The 19,377-nt window shown below is 43.9% G+C and overlaps 1 protein-coding gene across 6 annotated transcripts in view; it reads left to right on the top strand.

The window, feature by feature from the left end:
- Positions 1–19,377, top strand: part of LOC102180342 (zinc finger protein 501) — a 95,112-nt gene that overhangs the window by 57,075 nt on the left and 18,660 nt on the right. For 4 of the 6 annotated variants that reach the window (XM_018063516.1, XM_018063515.1, XM_018063511.1 and 1 more), the window contains exon 1: positions 1,925–3,708. The exons of the other annotated variants lie outside the window; for them this stretch is intronic. The gene's annotated coding sequence lies outside the window, so the exon portion shown is untranslated. Of the gene's footprint in view, positions 1–1,924; positions 3,709–19,377 lie in introns of those variants that run through there. 6 annotated transcript variants of the gene reach the window in all.

Below are 19,377 nucleotides of genomic sequence, written 5' to 3'. Positions count from 1 at the left end.
TTTTTGAGAAATAACTATCAGGCTATCCAAAAAGAAACTAAATGATAAAAATATTATATGCTTGCTAAATTGGACACAATAACTTACTATGCTGTTAAAAGTATTTTCTGAAGTGACTACAGAGATCCACCTTTGTACTCCTGCTGACCCACCTGGAGTGTTTTTTCTCTTCTGCCTGACCAAACATACAGAGACTGATCAAACTGATTCTGACACTTCATAGTGTATAGATTTAATTGGAACATGGTAATGTTTAATACGTGAACCGTGAACTTCCTGATGTTCAAGCCTGTTTTAGAAAAGGCAGAGGAACCAGAGATCAAATTGCCAATATCCACTGGATCACGGAAAAAGCAAGAGAGTTCCAGAAAAACATCTATTTCTGCTTTAATGACTATGCCAAAGCGTTTGACTGTGTGGATCACAATAAACTGTGGAAAATTCTGAGAGAGATGGGAATACCAGACCACCTGACCTGCCTCTTGAGAAATCTGTATGCAGGTCAGGAAGCAACAGTTAGAACTGGACATGGAACAACAGACTGGTTCCAAATAGGAAAAGGAGTACGTCAAGGCTGTATATTGTCACCCTGCTTATTTAACTTATATGCAGAGTACATCATGAGAAACACTGGGCTGGAAGAAACACAAGCTGGAATCAGGATTGCCAGGAGAAATATCAATAGCCTCAGATATGCAGATGACACCACCCTTATGGCAGAAAGCGAAGAGGAGCTAAAAAGCCTCTTGATGCAAGTGAAAGAGGAGAGTGAAAAAGTTGGCTTAAAGCTCAACATTCAGAAAACGAAGCTCATGGCATCCGGTCCGATCACTTCATGAGAAATAGATGGGGAAACAGTGGAAACAATGTCAGACTTTATTTTGGGGGACTCCAAAATTACTGCAGCTGGTGACTGCAGCCATGAAATTTAAAAGACGCTTACTCCTTGGAAGAAAAGTTATGACCAACCTAGATAGTATATTCAAAAGCAGAGACATTACTTTGCCAACTAAGGTCCTTCTAGTCAAGGCTATGGATTTTCCAGTAGTCATGTATGGAAGTGAGAGTTGGACTGTGAAGAAGGCTGAGTGCCGAAGAATTGATGCTTTTAAACTGTGGTGTTGGAGAAGACTCTTGGGAGTCCCTTGGACTGCAAGGAGATCCAACCAGTCCATTCTGAAGGAGATCAGCCCTGGGATTTCTTTCGAAGGAATGATGCTAAACATGAAGCTCCAGTACTTTGGCCACCTCATGCGAAGAGTTGACTCATTGGAAAAGACTGTGATGCTGGGAGGGATTGGGGGCAGGAGAAGAAGGGGGCAACAGAGGATGAGATGGCTAGATGGCATCACTGACTCAATGGACGTGAGTCTGAGTGAACTCCGGGAGTTGGTGATGGACAGGGTGGCCTGGCGTGCTGCGATTCATGGGGTCGCAGAGTCAGACATGACTGAGCAACTGAACTGAACTGAATGTTTATTTTTCATTATTAGTTTATTTTTATTGAAGTATAGTTGTTTTACACCTGGAGCTAATTCAGGTATATAACACAGTGATTCAGTATTTTTATAGATTATACTCCATTTAAATTTATTAAAGACAAGGCTTCCTTGGTGGTCTAGTGATTAAGAATCCTGGAAGACAATGGCAACCCACTGCAGTACTCTTGCCTGGCAAATCCCATGGGTGGAGGAGCCTGGTAGGCTGCAGTCCATGGGGTCGCTAGGAGTCGGGACACGACTGAGCGACTTCCCTTTCACTTTTCACTTTCATGCACTGGAGAAGGAAATGGCAACCCACTCCAATGTTCTTGCCTGGAGAATCCCAGGGACGGGGGAGCCTGGTGGGCTGCCGTCTCTGGGGTAGCAGAGAGTCGGACACGACTGAAGAGACTTAGCAGCAGCCTGCCAATGCAGGGGACACGAGGTCGATCCCTGCCCTGGGGAGACCCCGTGTGCCACAGGGCAGCTAAGCCCTGTGCTGTGGAACCTGTGCTCTGCAACAGAAGAAGCCAGAGCAATGAGAAGCTTGAGCACCACAACGAAGTGCAGCCCCTTCTCGCCTCAAACAGAGAAAGCCCACGCACAGCAGCAAAGACCCAGCATGACCAAAAACAAATGAATCTTTAAAAAGTTATTAAAAACAAAAGCTATATTTTCCTGTGCTGTACAACATATCCTTGTTCTTATCTTTTTATACATAGTGAAACTGAGCAGGACCCTGTGGGACCTTCATGGGAGAAACATCCCCAACGCTCATGTCCCCTGACTCCCACTTGACCCACTGGGTGTGCTGCACAGCTTGCGGGATCTTAATTCCCTGACCAGGGACTGAACGCGGGCCCTGAGCAATGAGAGCATGGAGTCCTAACCCTTTGACCACCAGGGAATTCCTGTCCTGACTCTTGTTTATGGAAAATTTTATCCTCTTTGGCTTTCCTGGAATTCCAAAAAGCAAAATCAGAAAAGTGAGAAGATGCAGAAACAAAGGAAGGCAGTCGAGTGTGACAACATCATAATAGTTTAGCCATAAAACAAAGTGAAGGACCTTTAAAGTTCCTCCTCAGGGGCAATGGATGATATCCTGAGCCATGTCCTTGAGCTATTTTGCAGTTACTAAAACCCCTACCAGGTGGAAGAAGTTAACTGCATGCTGACAACCAGCATGTAGCCTCCCAGACCAGTTGGAGTTAGAAAACTGATAATTAATATCCTGAAAATATCACCGTTATCTCATCATCAACCAGAGAATTGTGCTCAGGCTGACACATCCTGCTACCCTCTTCCTCATAGTGTCTTTAAAATCCCTTCTTTGAAAGTCATTGGGGACTTAAGGTCTTTTGAGCATGAGCTGCCTGTTCTTGCAGTAAACCCTGTACTTACCTTTCACCACAAGGGAATATCAATGGTTTGGCTTTTCTGTGCATCAGGTGACTGGCCCAAGTTTGGTTTGGTAACAGCAGTTTGAGTCTCTTAGGCCCATAGCCCTATTTGGCCTCTCCCCCATGAAATGTTTATCAGCTTCTGCTACCAGCGGACACATTTTGTATCTGAAGGACTAGGAATGATATGTGTGCTTGGCTCTGTGTCCTCTGAGAACTTCAGAAATAATACAGGTAGCCTCAGGCAGCATGAAGTTCACAGAAACTGAACTAACACATCTCCAGTCTTGGGTGAATGTCTTCAGACAACACAACATCCCCCAGAAGTCCTGAGATCTGCCCCTTTAAGAACGAACAAGAGGCTTCTAAGTCCTTGGACGGGTGAACTCCATTTCCCAGCGCCCCTGGGGTCTAAACTTGTCAGAGTGCAAAGGGGTGGGGTGAGTTACCCCCTAGCGTGAGAACTACAGAACCCAGAGTACTCTGCTGTGCAGCCTTGCTGAGCCAATGAAGGCTCAGAACAGGCGTTTCCGTGCGGGGCCCCTAGCGAGGGGCGGGGCTTCCGGCGTCCTCCTCCGGGCGGTCATTTTGGCTGCTCGGGTGTGTTCGTCCGGACAGAAGTTCCGGAGCCGTGAGCCGGGGCCGACAGAACAGGACCGACAAAGCGTCAGAGGAGTCCCGCTGCACAGAAGCGAGTCTGAGGTTCGGCCGCAGCACCGCGCGAGATGATTCGCACCAGGGCCGGTTTAAGACCCGCCGGCCCGCTCCCGGACCCACTCCGCCCGAAGGCCTGGATGGCTGCGGCCGATCGGAGGGACCCGCCGCAGGTAAGCGCTTGTCCTCGGGCCCTCCCTGCCCTCACGCTGTCAGACACTGACGTCCGGAGTGCCCTCGTCCCTGCAGCCCAGCCCCCGGTGTCCGGGACGGTGAGGCGTTAGTACACGTGCTCTTGTTTCTGACAGTGGTTGTGAATAAACTTAACATTTCAGTTCTCCAGTTTAGTCTTACCGTCTGGGGTGTGATTAGATGAGGGAGAGGGATACAGGCAGAGGAACCGGGATGTACGAAGGCCTGGAGCTGCGACAGGGCTCTGGGGATTCGGGAACTCTGGGCTCCGTTGTGCCCGGCGAGGAACAAAGTTTGAGGCGGAGTTACTCCTGGAATAGCAGGCTGAGGGCTCTCAGGATTCTAAGAGCCGTGGGAAATTTTAAACCACACTACGTTAGGTTTTCAAAAGTCTTCCAAAAGCTGTTTAACAGCCTTTGGATAAGCAGACCGAAGGAGAAGGATGAAGACGCTGGGGCACCAGGAGGTTGGATCTTTGTTCAAGCACGCAGAGCTAGTAAGATGAGACACTGAGGCACAGAAGTTAGGCATTCAGCCCAAGGGCCAGGCGTGCGCTCATAGCGGCCTGAACCCCGTGAAACCTGACATTATATTCATTCATCTATAGCCTGTGTCTTAAAGCATGACTGCGGAAACGTTTGTGGGACCTGTGTAGGTATGTGTAATGTGTCCCAGACTGCTGCTGTTCCCTTCCCCAACCCATATATTCTCTGTATTGTGGTGACCCGGGATTCTTTTTATACATTGTTTACGGCTGTGCTGGGTCTTCCTTGCTGCGCAGGCATTTCTCTAGCTGCCGTGACTGGGGGCTACTCTTGGCGCGGTGTATGGGCTTTTTCATTGTGGGGATTTCTCTTGTGGAGCGTGGGTTCAGTAGCTGTGGTGCATTGTCTTAGTTACTCTCGCAGCTTGTGAATCTTCCCTGACCGGGGATCGAATCTGTGTCCACTGCTTTGGCAGGCAGATTCTTATCCACTGCACCACCAGAGAACTTCCTGCTGTGGGATTCTTTAAGGACCTAAGCCTAGGGTCCTGAGTCTACCAAAGATTGTATAGAAGTGTTTCCATTTCTGGCACCTGATGTAAATGGATGTGGAAATGTTATCCAAGTACCAGGATGTGAAAGTGCTTAGAGGTAGAGCTGAGGTGGGATCGTTAAGATCTTTCCATTAGGTGGGAAGAATTCAGTACTGGAACGGCTGCCTAAGAAATTGGGTATCTGTTCTGGAGGTGATAGGAAGTTTGAATCAGAAGAGGGGAACCTTCTAGCTCCATTCATAGAAGGAAATGGCAACCCACTTCAGGGTTCTCGCCTGGAGAATCCCAGGGACAGGGGAGCCTGGTGGGCTGACGTCTATGGGGTCGCACAGAGTCAGACGCGACTGAAGCAACTTAGCAGCAGCAGCTCCATTCATTCATTTATGGGGGGGGGGGGTGGTGGTGCGTCTCATTGCAGTGGCTTCTTGTGGCAGAGCGTGGCCTCTGGTGCGAGTGGGCTTCAGTAGTTGTGGCGCGTGGGCTCAACAGCTGTGCCTCCGGGCTTGCAGTTGGTCTGCAGCACGTGGAATCCTCCTGAATCAGCGCTCGAACCCGTGACTCCTGCACTGGCAGGTGGGCTCTTTAACACGGCCTCCAGGAGAGCCCTCACCCAGCTCTTAGCAGTGTCCGTAGGGCTGCACAGTGGAGAGCAGGTTGTGAGACTGAGGGAAGAGAAAGGAAAGCCAGTGTGGAGGCTCCTGCAGTAGTCCACTGGAGGGTTTATGGAGCAGAGTGGTAGCTTAGAAGTGGCTCGATTCTGGATATGTTTTTTATTATGAGTTAACTGGATTTTCCAGTGAGGAAGGAAAGTGTCTTTTTCTGCGTGGGTGGTTATAACAAAGTACCGTAAAGTAGATGACTTATAAATACCAGGAGTTTTTTTCCTAGAGGCTGGAAGTCCAAGATCAGGGTGCCTGCATGCTGAGGTTCTATGTCTGGTGAGGGCCTGCTTCCTGGTTCCTAGAAGCCATGCTCCGTGTCCTTATGTGGTGAGCAGAGAGGATCAAGCTCTCCTGAATTTTATAAGGGTGACAGTCTCTCCTTTGTGGGGCCTACCTTCATGGTCTTATCTAATTTACTCCCAAAGGTTCTCGCTCCTAATACCATAAAATTGGGAGGTTCTGTGTCAACTATGAATTCTGGGAGGACATAAACATTCACTCTCTAACAGAGAGAGAGTGAAACAGATGAACCTAGGTGGTCTTCTTTTTTTTCTTAACATATTTGTGTGATTGAATTACATTAGTTTCAGTTGCACAATATAATAATTAGATATTTATATACATTACAAAATGATGGGAAACATTCCGTTACTGTGTGTTACCATACAGAGTTCAGTTCAATTCAGTTGCTCAGTCGTGTCTGACTCTTTGTGACCCCATGAATCGCAGCACGCCAGGCCTCCCTGTCCATCACCAACTCCTGGAGTTCACTCAGACTCACATCGATCGAGTCAGTGATGCCATCCAGCCATCTCATCCTCCGTCGTCCCCTTCTCCTCCTGCCCCCAATCCCTCCCAGCATCAGAGTCTTTTCCTATGAGTCAACTCTTCACATGAGGTGGCCAAAGTACTGGAGTTTCAGCTTTAGCATCATTCTTTCCAGAGAAATCCCAGTGCTGATCTCCTTCAGAATGGACTGGTTGGATCTCCTTGCAGTCCAAGGGACTCTCAAGAGTCTTCTCCAACACCACAGTTCAAAAGCATCAATTCTTTGGCGCTCAGGTTTCTTCACAGTCCAACTCTCACATCCATACATGACCACTGGAAAAACCATAGCCTTGACTAGAAGGACCTTAGTTGGCAAAGTAATGTCTCTGCTTTTGAATATACTATCTAGGTTGGTCTTAACTTTCCATCCAAGGAGTAAGCGTCTTTTAATTTCATGGCTGCAGTCGCCATCTGCAGTAATTTTGGAGCCCCCAAAAATAGTCTGACATTGTTTCCACTGTTTCCCCATCTATTTCCCATGAAGTGATCGGACCGGATGCCATGATCTTCGTTTTCTGAATGTTGAGCTTTAAGCCAACTTTTTCACTCTCCTCTTTCACTTTCATCAAGAGGTTTTTAGTTCCTCTTCACTCACTGCCATAAGGGTGGTGTCATCTGCATATCTGAGGTTATTGACATTTCTCTCGGCAATTTTGATTCCAGCTTGTGTTTCTTCCAGTCCAGCATTTCTCATGATGTACTCTGCATATAAGTTAAATAAGCAGGGTGACAATATACAGCCTTGACGTACTCCTTTTCCTTTTTGAAACCAGTCTGTTGTTCCATGTCCAGTTCTAACTGTTGCTTTCTGGCCCGCATACAGATTTCTCAAGAGGCAGGTCAGGTGGTCTGGTATTCCCATCTCTTTCAGAATTTTCCACAGTTGATTGTGATCCACACAGTCAAAGACTTTGGCATAGTCAATAAAGCAGAAATAGATGTTTTTCTGGAACTCTCTTGCTTTTTCCATGATCCAGTGGATGTTGGCAATTTGATGTCTGGTTCCTCTGCCTTTTCCAAAACCAGCTTGAACATCAGGAAGTTCACGGTTCATGTAGTGCTGAAGTCTGGCTTGGAGAATTTTGAGCATTACTTTTCTAGCATGTGAGATGAGTGCAGTTGCGCGGTAGTTTGAGCATTCTTTGGCATTGCCTTTCTTTGGGATTGGAATGAAAACTGACCTTTTCCAGTCCTGTGGCCACTGCTGAGTTTTCCAAATGTGCTGGCATATTGAATGCAGCACTTTCACAGCATCATCTTTCAGGATTTGAAATAGCTCAACTGGAATTCCATTACCTCCACTAGCTTTGTTCATAGTGATGCTTTCTAAGGCCCACTTGACTTCACATTCCAGGATGTCTGGCTCTAGGTGAGTGATCACACCATCGTGATTACCTGGGTCGTGAAGATCTTTTTTGTACAGTTCTGTGTATTCTTGGCACCTGTTTTTAATATCTTCTGCTTCTGTTAGGATCATACCATTTCTGTCCTTTATCGAGCCCATCTTTGCATGAAATGTTCCCTTGGTATCTCTAATTTTCTTGAAGAGATCGCTAGTCTTTCCCATTCTGTTCTTTTCCTCTATTTCTTTGCATTGATCGCTAAAGAAGGCTTTCTTATCTCTCCTTGCTATTCTTTGGAACTCTGCATTCAGATGCTTATATCTTTCCTCTTCTCCTTGGCTTTTCGCTTCTCTTCTTTTCACAGCTATTTGTATGGCTTTTCGCTTCTCTTCTTTTCACAGCTATTTGTAAGGCCTCCCCAGACAGCCATTTTGCTTTTTTGTATTTCTTTTCCGTGGGGATGGTCTTGATCCCTGTCTCCTGTACAATGTCATGAACCTCATACCATAGTTTATCAGGCACTCTATCTATCAGATCTAGGCCCTTAAATCTATTTCTCACTTCCACTGTATAATCATAAGGGATTTGATTTAGGTCCTTGAATGGTCTGGCGGTTTCCCTACTTTTTCAATTTAAGTCTGAATTTGGTAATAAGGAGTTCATGATCTGAGCCACAGTCAGCTCCTGGTTGCGTTTTTATTGGCTGTATAGAGCTTCTCCATCTTTGGCTGCAAAGAATATAATCAGTCTGATTTCGGTGTTGACCATCTGGTGATGTCCATGTGTAGAGTCTTCTCTTGTGTTGTTGGAAGAGGGTGTTTGCTATGACCAGTGCATTTTCTTGGCAAAACTCTATTAGTCTTTGCCCTGCTTCATTCTGCATTCCAAGGCCACATTTGCCTGTTACTCCAGGTGTTTCTTGACTTCCTACTTTTGCATTCCAGTCCCCTATAATGAAAAGGACATCTTTTTTGAGTGTTAGTTCTAAAAGGTCTTGTAGAACCATTCAACTTCAGTTTCTTCAGCATTACTGGTTGAGGCATAGACTTGGATAACTGTGATACTGAATGGTTTGCCTTGGAAACGAACAGAGATCATTCTGTCGTTTTTGAGACTGCATCCAAGTACTGCATTTCGGACTCTTTTGTTGACCATGGTGGCTACTCCATTTCTTCTGAGGGATTCCTGCCCACAGTAGTAGATACAATGGTCATCTGAGTTAAATTCACCCATTCCAGTCCATTTTAGTTTGCTGATTCCTAGAATGTCGACGTTCACCCTTGCCATCTCTTGTTTGACCACTTCCAATTTGCCTTGATTCATGGACCTGACATTCCAGGTTCCTATGCAATATTGCTCTTCACAGCATCGGATCTTGCTTCTATCACCAGTCACATCCACAGCTGGGTATCGTTTTTACTTTGGCTCCATCCCTTCATTTTTTCCGGAGTTATTTTTCCACTGATCTCCAGTAGCATATTGGGCACCTACCGACCTGGGGAGTTCCTCTTTTGGTATCCTATCATTTTGCCTTTTCATACTGGTCATGGGGTTCTCAAGGGAAGAATACTGAAGTGGCTTACCATTCCCTTCTCCAGTGGACCACATTCTGTCAGACCTCTCCACCATGACCGGCCCGTCTTTGGTTGCCCCGTGGGCATCGCTTAGTTTCATTGAGTTAGACAAAGGCTGTGGTCCTAGTGTGATTAGATTGACCAGTTTTCTGTGAGTATGGTTTCACTGTGTCTGCCCTCTGATGCCCTCTTGCAACGCTTACCATCTTACTTGGGTTTCTCTTACCTTGAGCTGGGGTATCTCTTCATGGCTGCTCCAGCAAAGGGCCGCCGCTGCTCCTTACCTTGGACCATACAGAGTTACTACAGTATTATTGACTATATTCCCTGCGCGGTGCTCAGGAGTCCCCAGCCTGTGGGCTGCGGACTGCTACCTCTTGTCAGATCTGCGGCATCATTAGATTAGAAATAAAGTGCACAATAAATATGATGTGCATAAATCAGCCCAAAACCATCCTCCCCTGGTCTGTGAAAAATCGTCTTCCATAAGACCAGTCCCTGGTGTCAGAAAGGTGGGGGACCCCTGCTTGCATCCTTGACTTATGTGTCTCATAACTGAAAGTCTGCATTGCAGTCGCCATGAGGCTTGTGTTTGTCTGCGTGTGGTCTCTGTTGTGTCGTGAAGGCGTGTTTGATGCGGTGCAGAGCCTCGCTGTGGCGCTCGGGCTTCGGAGCATGCCGGCTTCCGTAGTTGCTGCTCGCAGGCCTAGCTGCTCTGCAGCATGTGGGATTCTAGTTTCCCACCAAGGGATCGAACCCGGGTGCCTTGCACTGCCAGGCAGATTCTTAACCATTGGGCTGCCAGGGAAGTCCCTCCCATGCAGTTTTTATATATGTATGTATATACATACATATAACATGAAAATATATGTGTTATATGTTTCAAGTTGCTGGGTTCTTCATGTCAAATGAGTTTACAATACCCTGCATTTGTACTCTCCACTTCTCATAATTGCTGGTTTTGGTACCATGTTTGTGTGTGGGTGAATTCCTACCTTGACTGTATGTGAGCTTTTACCAGTGAGCTTTCCCATTTGTAGTTTTCTTGTTTCTAGCTGTGGCCTTTTCCTTCTAGAGAAGTTCCTTTGGCATATGTGCTAAAGCTGGTTTGGTGGTGCTGAATTCTCTTAGCTTTTGCTTGTTTGTAAAGCTTTTGGCTTCTTGGTCGAATCTGAACGAGAGCCTTGCTGAGTAGAGTATTCTTTGTTGGAGGTTTATAGCTTTTCTGCCTTGCTGAGTTTCTGCTGGAAAATCAGCTGATAACCTTATGGGAACTCCTTTGTATATACTTACTGCTTTTCCCTTGTTGCTTTTTTTGGTCCTGGGCACATTGAGCAGCTCTCGGGTCTTAGTTCCCTGACTACAAATTAAACCCAGGTCACAGCTGAGAAAGCACTGAGTCCTAACCACTGGACTGCCAGGGAACTCCCAAGTTCTGTATATTTCAGTGATGTATTTATGATTATATGTGCTGTCAACATATGCAGAATTGTACATTAGACCGAGGACATTTTACAGTATATACTATAGAAAATTAAGACAAATCCCAGAGACTTTTATTACTTTAAATCGAGTGGTCATGAAAGGACTCTAATAAAAAGACATTAGGACTGGTGATCTAGTGGTTAAGAATCCATCTTCCAATGCAGGGAATGCAGCTTTGATCCCTGGCAAGGGAACTAAGATTCCGCCTGACCCAGGACAAGTATGCCCACATGCCACAACCAGAGAGGCCTGCGTGCTGCAATGAACAGCCCACATACCTCAACTAAGACCCGATGCAGCCAAATAAATAAATCTTAAAAATAAAAAAGATGTTAGACCAAGTGGTCAAGTGGCTAAGCTCCCGAGCTCCCAATGCCAGGGCCCTAGTCAGGGAACTGTCAGGCAGATTATCTCACTACTGCTGACCGGGAAATGCCAGGTTGACTGATTTAAGATTTGGTTTCTGGGGAAGGCTGAAACTGAACTTAGGTAGTGTTGGTTTGGTGAATAAAGCTCAGTTCAAGTGACTCCATTTTGGGCCAGTTGTCTCCTTTTTTTTTTTTTTTAACAATTCTTTAAATTTTTATTTTAGATTGAGGTATAATTGATAAAAAATGTTGTATTACTGTCAGGTGTACAGCAGAGTGGCTCAGTTATACATAAATATGTATCCACTCTTTTTCAGATTCTTATCCCTTATACATTATTCCAGAATATTGAGTAGAGCTCTTGTGCTATACGTCCTTGTTGGTTGGTTATCTGTTTTATTGTGTGTGTGTGTGTGTGTGTGTGTGCGCGCGCGTGTGTGTATGTGCTCAGTTGTGTCTGACTCTTTGTGACCCTGTGGACTGTAGCCCACCAGGCTCCTCTGTCCATGGAATTTTCCAGGCAAGAATACTGGAGTGGGTTGCCATTCCATTCTCCATTTATTTATAGTAGTGGATATGTTAATTCCAAACTCCCAATTTATCTACCCACCACCTTTCCCTTTGATAATCATGATCCTTTTCAAAGTCTAATCTGTTTCTATTTTATAAATAAGTTTCTTTGTGAAGGTTTGTATCATCTTTTTAAGATTCTGCATTAAGTGACACCATATTTGTCTTACTTCGCTTAGTATGATAATCTCTCTTATTTCACTCTCTTTTATGGCTGAGTAATATTCTGTTGTACATGTCTGTGTCTCTGCGTGTGTGCGGCGTGTATGTGTGCATACGCGCCGCTTCTCTTTTATCCATTCCTCTGCCGATGGATATTTAAGCTGCCTCTAAGCTTGGCTGTTGTGAATAGTGCTGCAGTGAACACTGGGGTGCATGGGCCCATGTATTTCTCCTGCTTGCTCTCTGTTCCTTCCTCGCTACCGTCCTCCCTTCCACTCTCCCCGGCTTGCAGGATTTCAGTTCCCTCCAGGAAGTGAACCGGGCCCAGAGCTGTAAAGCCCAGAATCATAACCACTAGGCCACTTAAGGAACTTTCTTAAGTGGCATGTATCTTTTCAAATTACAGTTTTCTCCTGTTAATATGTCCAGGAGTGGGTGTTTTAAACAACTTTAAGGAGAATACATTTTGTGAAACAGAAGTAGTTTTCCCAAATTTATAATCTTTAGATTTGACATCCACAATGTTAGGACTGTTGGAGATATTTCATTTTTCTTGAACACAAACTACAGTTGAGTTTTAGATGGATGCAGTATCATCTCCATGGTGTATCATAGCAGTTTGCAGCAGATGTTGGAATTCTTATTTGTAAGTGAAACTCTCCTTACACCACAACCACCAATCAGGGGAGTGGAATTGGATCCTAGCCCAGTGACTATAGGCACAGTCTCATGCGCTCGTCACTCACTGGCTGTAGCACGTGCTGGCTTAGAGAGAAGATTTTCAGATGGCTGGCTAGGGTGTCAGCTAGGTTCTCTGCTCTTTAGAGACGTGCAGTCCTGGGTTGATCATCACTGCTCTAAGATGTCGCTGTCCCCAGTGGCTAACAAGACTCCACATGGCCATTTCCTTTTCGGCCTTACCACCTTCACTTAGTTGAGGAACATTCAGAAAATCTAGGACATCGTCCCCTGAACTGTCTCAGTAATTATACATATTGCAGTGCTTCGAGGTAGGGGAGCTCACATCCGTCATTTCAAACTTCCCAAAGCCCGTTCACCTGAACTCCTGTGCACATGTTGCCCCTGGACCAGCAGCTTTCCCATTTCCTGTTCTCCTCTGCGGATTGCAGTTCTTGGCTCAATCTCTTTCTTAAACTTTCAGCAGGGCCAGCAAATCTTAATTGTTGCTTCGTTAAGTTCCCTGGAGTGACTCCCTTCTCTGTTGATGTTCAGCTCCTGCCACCCACAGTTAGAGCAGAGCTCGCCATGTGAAAACAGTTTCTGCTTCCTAACCTAAAACAAATCAGTTTAACTCAGGTGCCAGCTAAGGGCCATGCCCTCATGTCTTAATTTGTCTGCGGACTGGTTCTTAATCAGATCTCATGACTGGTGACCTATTACTGCGCTCTCCTTCAGTCTCTTTTTGAAGTAACTTTATAAACACTTATTCCTTCTAGAAATAGTTTTTCCTCTCAGTGATCCAGTGCATTTCGTGTTCTACTGTCTCTGTCATCTTTTACAACTGAACTTTTACATTTATTTTTAATATTTAATTTATTCTTCTGTGTCTGGTCTTAGTTTTGGCATGAAAACTCTCAGTTCCAGCATGTGGGATCCAGTTTCTAGATCAGGATTGAACCCGGACTCCCTGCATTGGGAGCGTGTAGTCTTAGCCACTGGACCACCAGGAAACCCCTAGAACTGAACTCTTAAAAGAGCGTTGCTTTCTTCTCTCTCCTGATGATGTCGACAATATAGCTCTGTGTTTTCAAGTTTCGTGTATTAGCCTCACAGCTCCATTGTCACTAACAAAGTCCGAAATCCAATGGTAAGTTTAAGATCTTGTTTACATTTTCTCTCAGAAGCTTTTGCCGCAGTGGACATTTTTATTCTTTTTGGCTATGCTAGACCTTCATTGCTGCAGGCTTTCTCTAATTGCAGTTCACAGACGTCTTGTTGCAGCGGCTTCTCGTGTCGTGGTGCACAGGCTTAGTTGTTCCGTGGCATGAGCGATCTTCCCAGACCAGGGGTCGAACCAGTGTCCCCTCCATTGCAAGGTGGATTCTTAACCACTGGACCACCAGGGAAGTCCCATGCATATTTATATATATATATATATATATATATATATATATATATATATATATTTTAAGTAATAATGCTTTATTGAAGTGCTATTCATATGACATGGAAATACCATGACAGGTATTGGGGTACATGTATCCTTTAGAACCACGGTTTTCTCCAGGTACATGCCCAGGAGTGGGACTGCTGGGTCATATTGTAAGGAACCTCCATACTGTTTCCCAGAGTGGCTGTACCAATCTTATCAGGTTGGCAAAAAGTTCATTGGGGTTTTGCTGTAAGATCTTAGAGAAAACCCAGACAAACTTTTTGGCTAATATATATATACATTCCCACCAACAGTGTAGGAGGCTTCAACAACAGTCTGACCTGATAGTAATACAAGTGAAAACTTGGTGAGAACTATGAAATAATCCACATAGTTGGGTCTTCTCTTCCCTACTTGGCACCTCTGCTGGCACAACTGACTATATTTCTCTGTCTTACCTCTCCTGAGGTTGAAGGGATTTAGTATCTTTAACTTTCCTAAGGAAAACTGATGAACAGTAAAATAATATTGGGACGTCCCAGATAGCTCAGTGGGTTAAGAATCTGCCTGCAGTGCAAGAGACACAGGAGATGCGGGTTTGATCCATAGGTCGGGAAGATCCCCCAGAAGAGAGCATGGCAACCCACTCCAGTATTCTTGCCTGGAGAATCTCATGGACAGAGGAGCCTGCCCAGCTACAGTCCATAGTGTCACAAAGAGTCATACACGACTGAAGTAGTTAACTAAGCACAGTATGGTAATATTAGGGGAATCCAATATACTGGTATCTGAACAAGACAGGTTTTGAGATATGATACACTTCAGAATAAAAGGGTAGCATATAGCAAATGGAAAACATGCTCAACATGTTTGCTCATTAATATAAAAATTTTGTAACTAATATTCAGTTCAGTTCAGTCGCTCAGTCGTGTCCGACTCTTTGCAACCCCATGAATTGCAGCACGCCAGGCCTCCCTGTCCATCACCAAGTCCCGGAGTTCACTCAAACTAACGTGCATCGAGTCGGTGATGCCATCCAACCATCTCATTCTCTTGTCATCCCCTTCTCTTCCTGCCCCCTATCCCTCCCAGCATCAGAGTCTTTTCCAATGAGTCAACTCTTCGCATGAGGTGGCCAAAGTACTGGAGCTTCAGCTTCAGCATCAGTCCTTCCAAAGAACACCCAGGACTGATCTCCTTTAGAATCGACTGGTTGGATCTCTTTGCAGTCCAAGGGACTCTCAAGAGTCTTCTCCAACACCACAGTTCAAAAGCATCAATTCTTCGGTGCTCAGCTTTCTTCATCGTCCCAACTTTCACATCCATACATGACCACTGGAAAAACCATAGCCTTGACTAGACGGACCTTTGTTAGCAAAGTAATGTCTCTGCCTTTGAATATACTATCTAGGTTGCTCAAAATTTTCCTTCCCAGGACTAAGCATCTTTTAATTTCATGGCTGCAATCACCATCCTCAGTAATTTTGGAGCCCAAAAAATAAAATCTGACACTGTTTCCATTGTTTCCCCGTCCATTTCCCGTGAAGTGATGGGACCAGATGCCATGATCTTCATTTTCCGAATATTGAGCTTTAAGCCAACTTTTTCACTCTCCTCTTTCATTTTCATCAAGAGGCTTTTTAGTTCCTCTTCACTTTCTGCCTTGAGGATGGTATCATCTGCATTATCTGAGGTTATTGATATTTCTGCCAATCTTGATTCCAGCTTGTGCTTCTTCCAGCCCAGGGTTTCTCGTGATGTACTCTGCATAGAAGTTAAATAAGCAGGGTGACAATATACAGCCTTGACCTACTCCTTTTCCTATTTGGAACCAGTCTGTTCTTCCATGTCCAGTTCTAACTGTTGCTTCCTGACCCGCATACAGATTTCTCAAGAGGCAGGTCAGGTGGTCTGGTATTCCCATCTCTTTCAGAATTTTCCACAGTTGATTGTGATCCACACAGTCAAAGGCTTTGGCATAGTCGATAAAGCAGAAATAGATGTTTTTCTGGAACTCTCTTGCTTTTTCCATGATCCAGCAGATGTTGGCAATTTGATCTCTGGTTCCTCTGCCTTTTCTAAAAGCAGCTTGAGCATCAGGAAGTTCATGGTTCCCGTATTGCTGAAGCCTGGCTTGGAGAATTTTGAGCATTATTTTACTAGCGTGTGAGATGAGTGCAATACAGACTCTTAAAAAATCATAGAAAAGTGGGCACAATAATAGGCAAAAAGAAAAAACCCACAAGAAGTCATCATATAGTTACAAGTGAACTGACGCACAGCCAAAATAATTTCATTTATAATCCTGGTCTATTTCCCTCAGCAATTGCTTATCTTAAGGCAAACTCTGAAAGCCATGTCATTACATCTATAAAAGTTCAAATAAGGGAATTCCCTGGTGGGCCAGGGCTTAGGACTCCATGATTTCACTGCTGAGGGTGTGAGTTCAGTCCTTGGTCAGGGAGCTAAGATCCTACAAGCCATGAGGTATGGCCAAAAAGAAAAAAAGCACGTAAGTGTCTGTAATAGGCTAGGACTTTTTGCTGTTTAATTGTAGTATCTTTATCATATGTAACTATAAACAGTTTCTCCATGTTATGCAGTACCAAACGGAGTTCCAATTTTCCTGGGTATTTTATTTCTAATATTTATGTCACCTCTCTATTCAGTTTGGGCTGTGACAGGCCTTGGTTGCGGCGTGCAGGCTGTTCATCACAGGCTTTTCTTTAGCTGCGGTGCGAGGGCTCGGTAGATACAGCTCCTGGGCTTACTTCCCCTGTGGCATGCGGGTTTTTTAAAATATTTATTTATTTGTCTTCACTGGGTCTTGTGGCATGTGGGATCTAGTTCCTTGACTAGGGATTGAACCTGAGGCTCAAGCCTGGAGTCTTGGCCTCTGAACCGCCAGGGAAGTCCTGCCGATGGTGATTCTTGCCGGTACGGTCAATATGGGTGATGGTTCTACTCCCCCTTTTCCTCTGCTAGATGGAACGGGCTTTTTACAAATACGGAAGTTATGGGAGAAGAAGTTCAGACAGAAAAAGATACAAAATATCTTGTTTCTTATTCCTCCTTTCCCAGGGTGATGATTCGGTCCTTTGCCTTTCTCCAAAATGAGGGTTTTGGGGTTTTTTCATAATAGTAGTAATAGTACATGTAAAGGAGTTTTACAGATTTTTGCTTTGTAGACACAGTTGACCCTTAAACTGCCAACCCCCTACAAAATGACAGATTTGCGTATAACTTTTGATTCTCCCAAACCTGATTACTAATAGTCTCCTGTTGACCAGCATATATATTCTATTTTATATGTATTTTATACTTACAGGTTAGAGAAAAGAAAACGCTCTTGAGAAAATCATAAGGAAAAGAAAATACATTTACAGTATTGTAATGCATAGCCACCAGGCACATGAAAAGATGCTCAACATTGTTAATTAGAGAAATGCAAATCAAAACCACAGTGATATCATTTCACAGCTGTCAGATGGCTGTCATCAAAAATACCACAAATAACAAAGATGTGAAAAAAGAGAGCGCGCCCTCCTACACTGTTAGCGGGAATGCAGATTGGTACAGCCTGTGAATAGGAATATGGAGGTTCCTTAAAAGAGCTAAAACTAGAACTACCATAGGATTCAGCATTTCCACCCCTGAGTATTTATTTAAAAAAAAAACAAAAACCCCACTGATTTGAAAAGATACATGCCCCCCAATGTTCATAACAGCATTATTTACAATAGCCAAGAAATATATGGGAGGAACCTATGATGATCAACAGATGAATGAATAAAGATGTGGGATATCTATCTATAAACGCACATATCTTTTATGTATTTATTATATATACTGTTTGCATATATTTAATGGAATAAAATACTACGCAGCCATCAAAAGAATGAAATTTTTCCATATGTAACATGGGTGGACTTGGAGGGTATTATGCTTAGTGAAATAATTCAAAGAGAAAGACAAATACTGTATGATATTACTTTTATGTGGAATCTAAACAAAGAAAACAAACTGAAGATAACAAAAACAAACATTCACAATATAGAGAACAAACTAGTGGTTACTAGCAAGGAAAAGGGGTATGATAGAAGTGGCATACTTAGAGGTCCAAACTGCTAGGCGTAAAATAAGCTACAAGCATATATTCTACACAGAGGGTATAGTCGGTATGTTATAACTGTAAATCAAGTGTAAACTTTAAAAAGTGGCAATCTCTGTGTTGTACACCTGAAACGTATATAATGCTGTAAATCAACTCTACCTTAATTAAAAATAAGATAATGTGAAAAAATTCATATTTACACATATTCATATGTCAGTAATGAAGCAGCAATATGATTGGTCCATGGTAGCCTAGCTTATACACTAATGAACGGTTGATCATATAGTTTTTACTGATTTTCATGTTTTATTCATGGTGATCCTTAAATTAAGGGTGAGCATGCACAAATTAAAGCATAGGATTAATAAATGGTAATAGATTTCTGGTTTAATTAATAAGATTTGCTGCAATGGATCTGAGATTTTTTTGTCAAAATATGTTAAGATGAATTAAGCTTAATAAGAACTTTTTAATTTGATATTGTCTTATTGTCATCAGGACAGTTTTACCTCGTTAACATTTTTATTCATGGCTGCGTTGGGTAACAGAGACGTATTCCTTCATGTGATCATTTATTCAGAAAACACTTTGTCATGATGTCCTATTTAAGTAGTTACTTTGCTTATGTTGCGGTTGCTAGTTTTTGTTGCAGACCATTCCAGTTCAGAAATGGGAACTATTTATAAAGACATGGCAATTCCTAACATTGAAAATGTCTGAATTGCCCTTTTTTGTAGCAGGTATTATGACTAAAGGGCTTATTCTGTCTTCTTCATTTCATTTTCTTTTTCAAATTTATTTGTAATTGGAGGATAATTGCTTTACAATATTGTGTTCGTTTCTGCCATGCATCAACGTGGATCAGGCAATTTCTGTCTGACTTTTTAAATTTTTTCATTTCTCAAAAAAAGTTTCTGTAGGGCGCCGATTCTTCTTCCACTGTTTGTGTTTGCTCTAGTTTCAGTGCCCATATCATGCAAGTCTCCATCTTTTAAAAGAAGTCAAAAGCAGTCTTGAATAATCAGAACCCTTCTGCTGGACTGTCTAAGGCCGTTTTGTTTCCTGGCACTGGAACGTCGGCATCAGCTTCCCCCAGCGCGGGCTCAGAAGCACTCATCCCCATCACGTTGTCTTCTGCTCATTCCTCTGGTATGGGGCCAGTTAGCTCTGGAATTTCTCCAGGATCCATATCCTGAGACCCTTCACCTTCCCACCTGTCCCCCTCCCCCAGCCACCATACATACAGTCTCTTTCATGATTTTCTTGACTGCCTTTGTTTTAAATCCTATGAAGTCATCTGGACACATTCTTCTCCAGTAGGAATTTATTGTTTCAGACTTTATGGCTTTCACAGCTTTTCCTATACTAAGAGCATCTTAAGTAGCATAATCCT

This window comes from Capra hircus, chromosome 18, assembly GCF_001704415.2.
Source record: "Capra hircus breed San Clemente chromosome 18, ASM170441v1, whole genome shotgun sequence".
In the NCBI taxonomy this organism is placed as follows: domain Eukaryota; kingdom Metazoa; phylum Chordata; class Mammalia; order Artiodactyla; family Bovidae; genus Capra; species Capra hircus.
The sequence above is the reverse complement of the archived record's forward strand: the minus strand, read 5'-3'. Positions and strand labels throughout refer to the sequence as shown.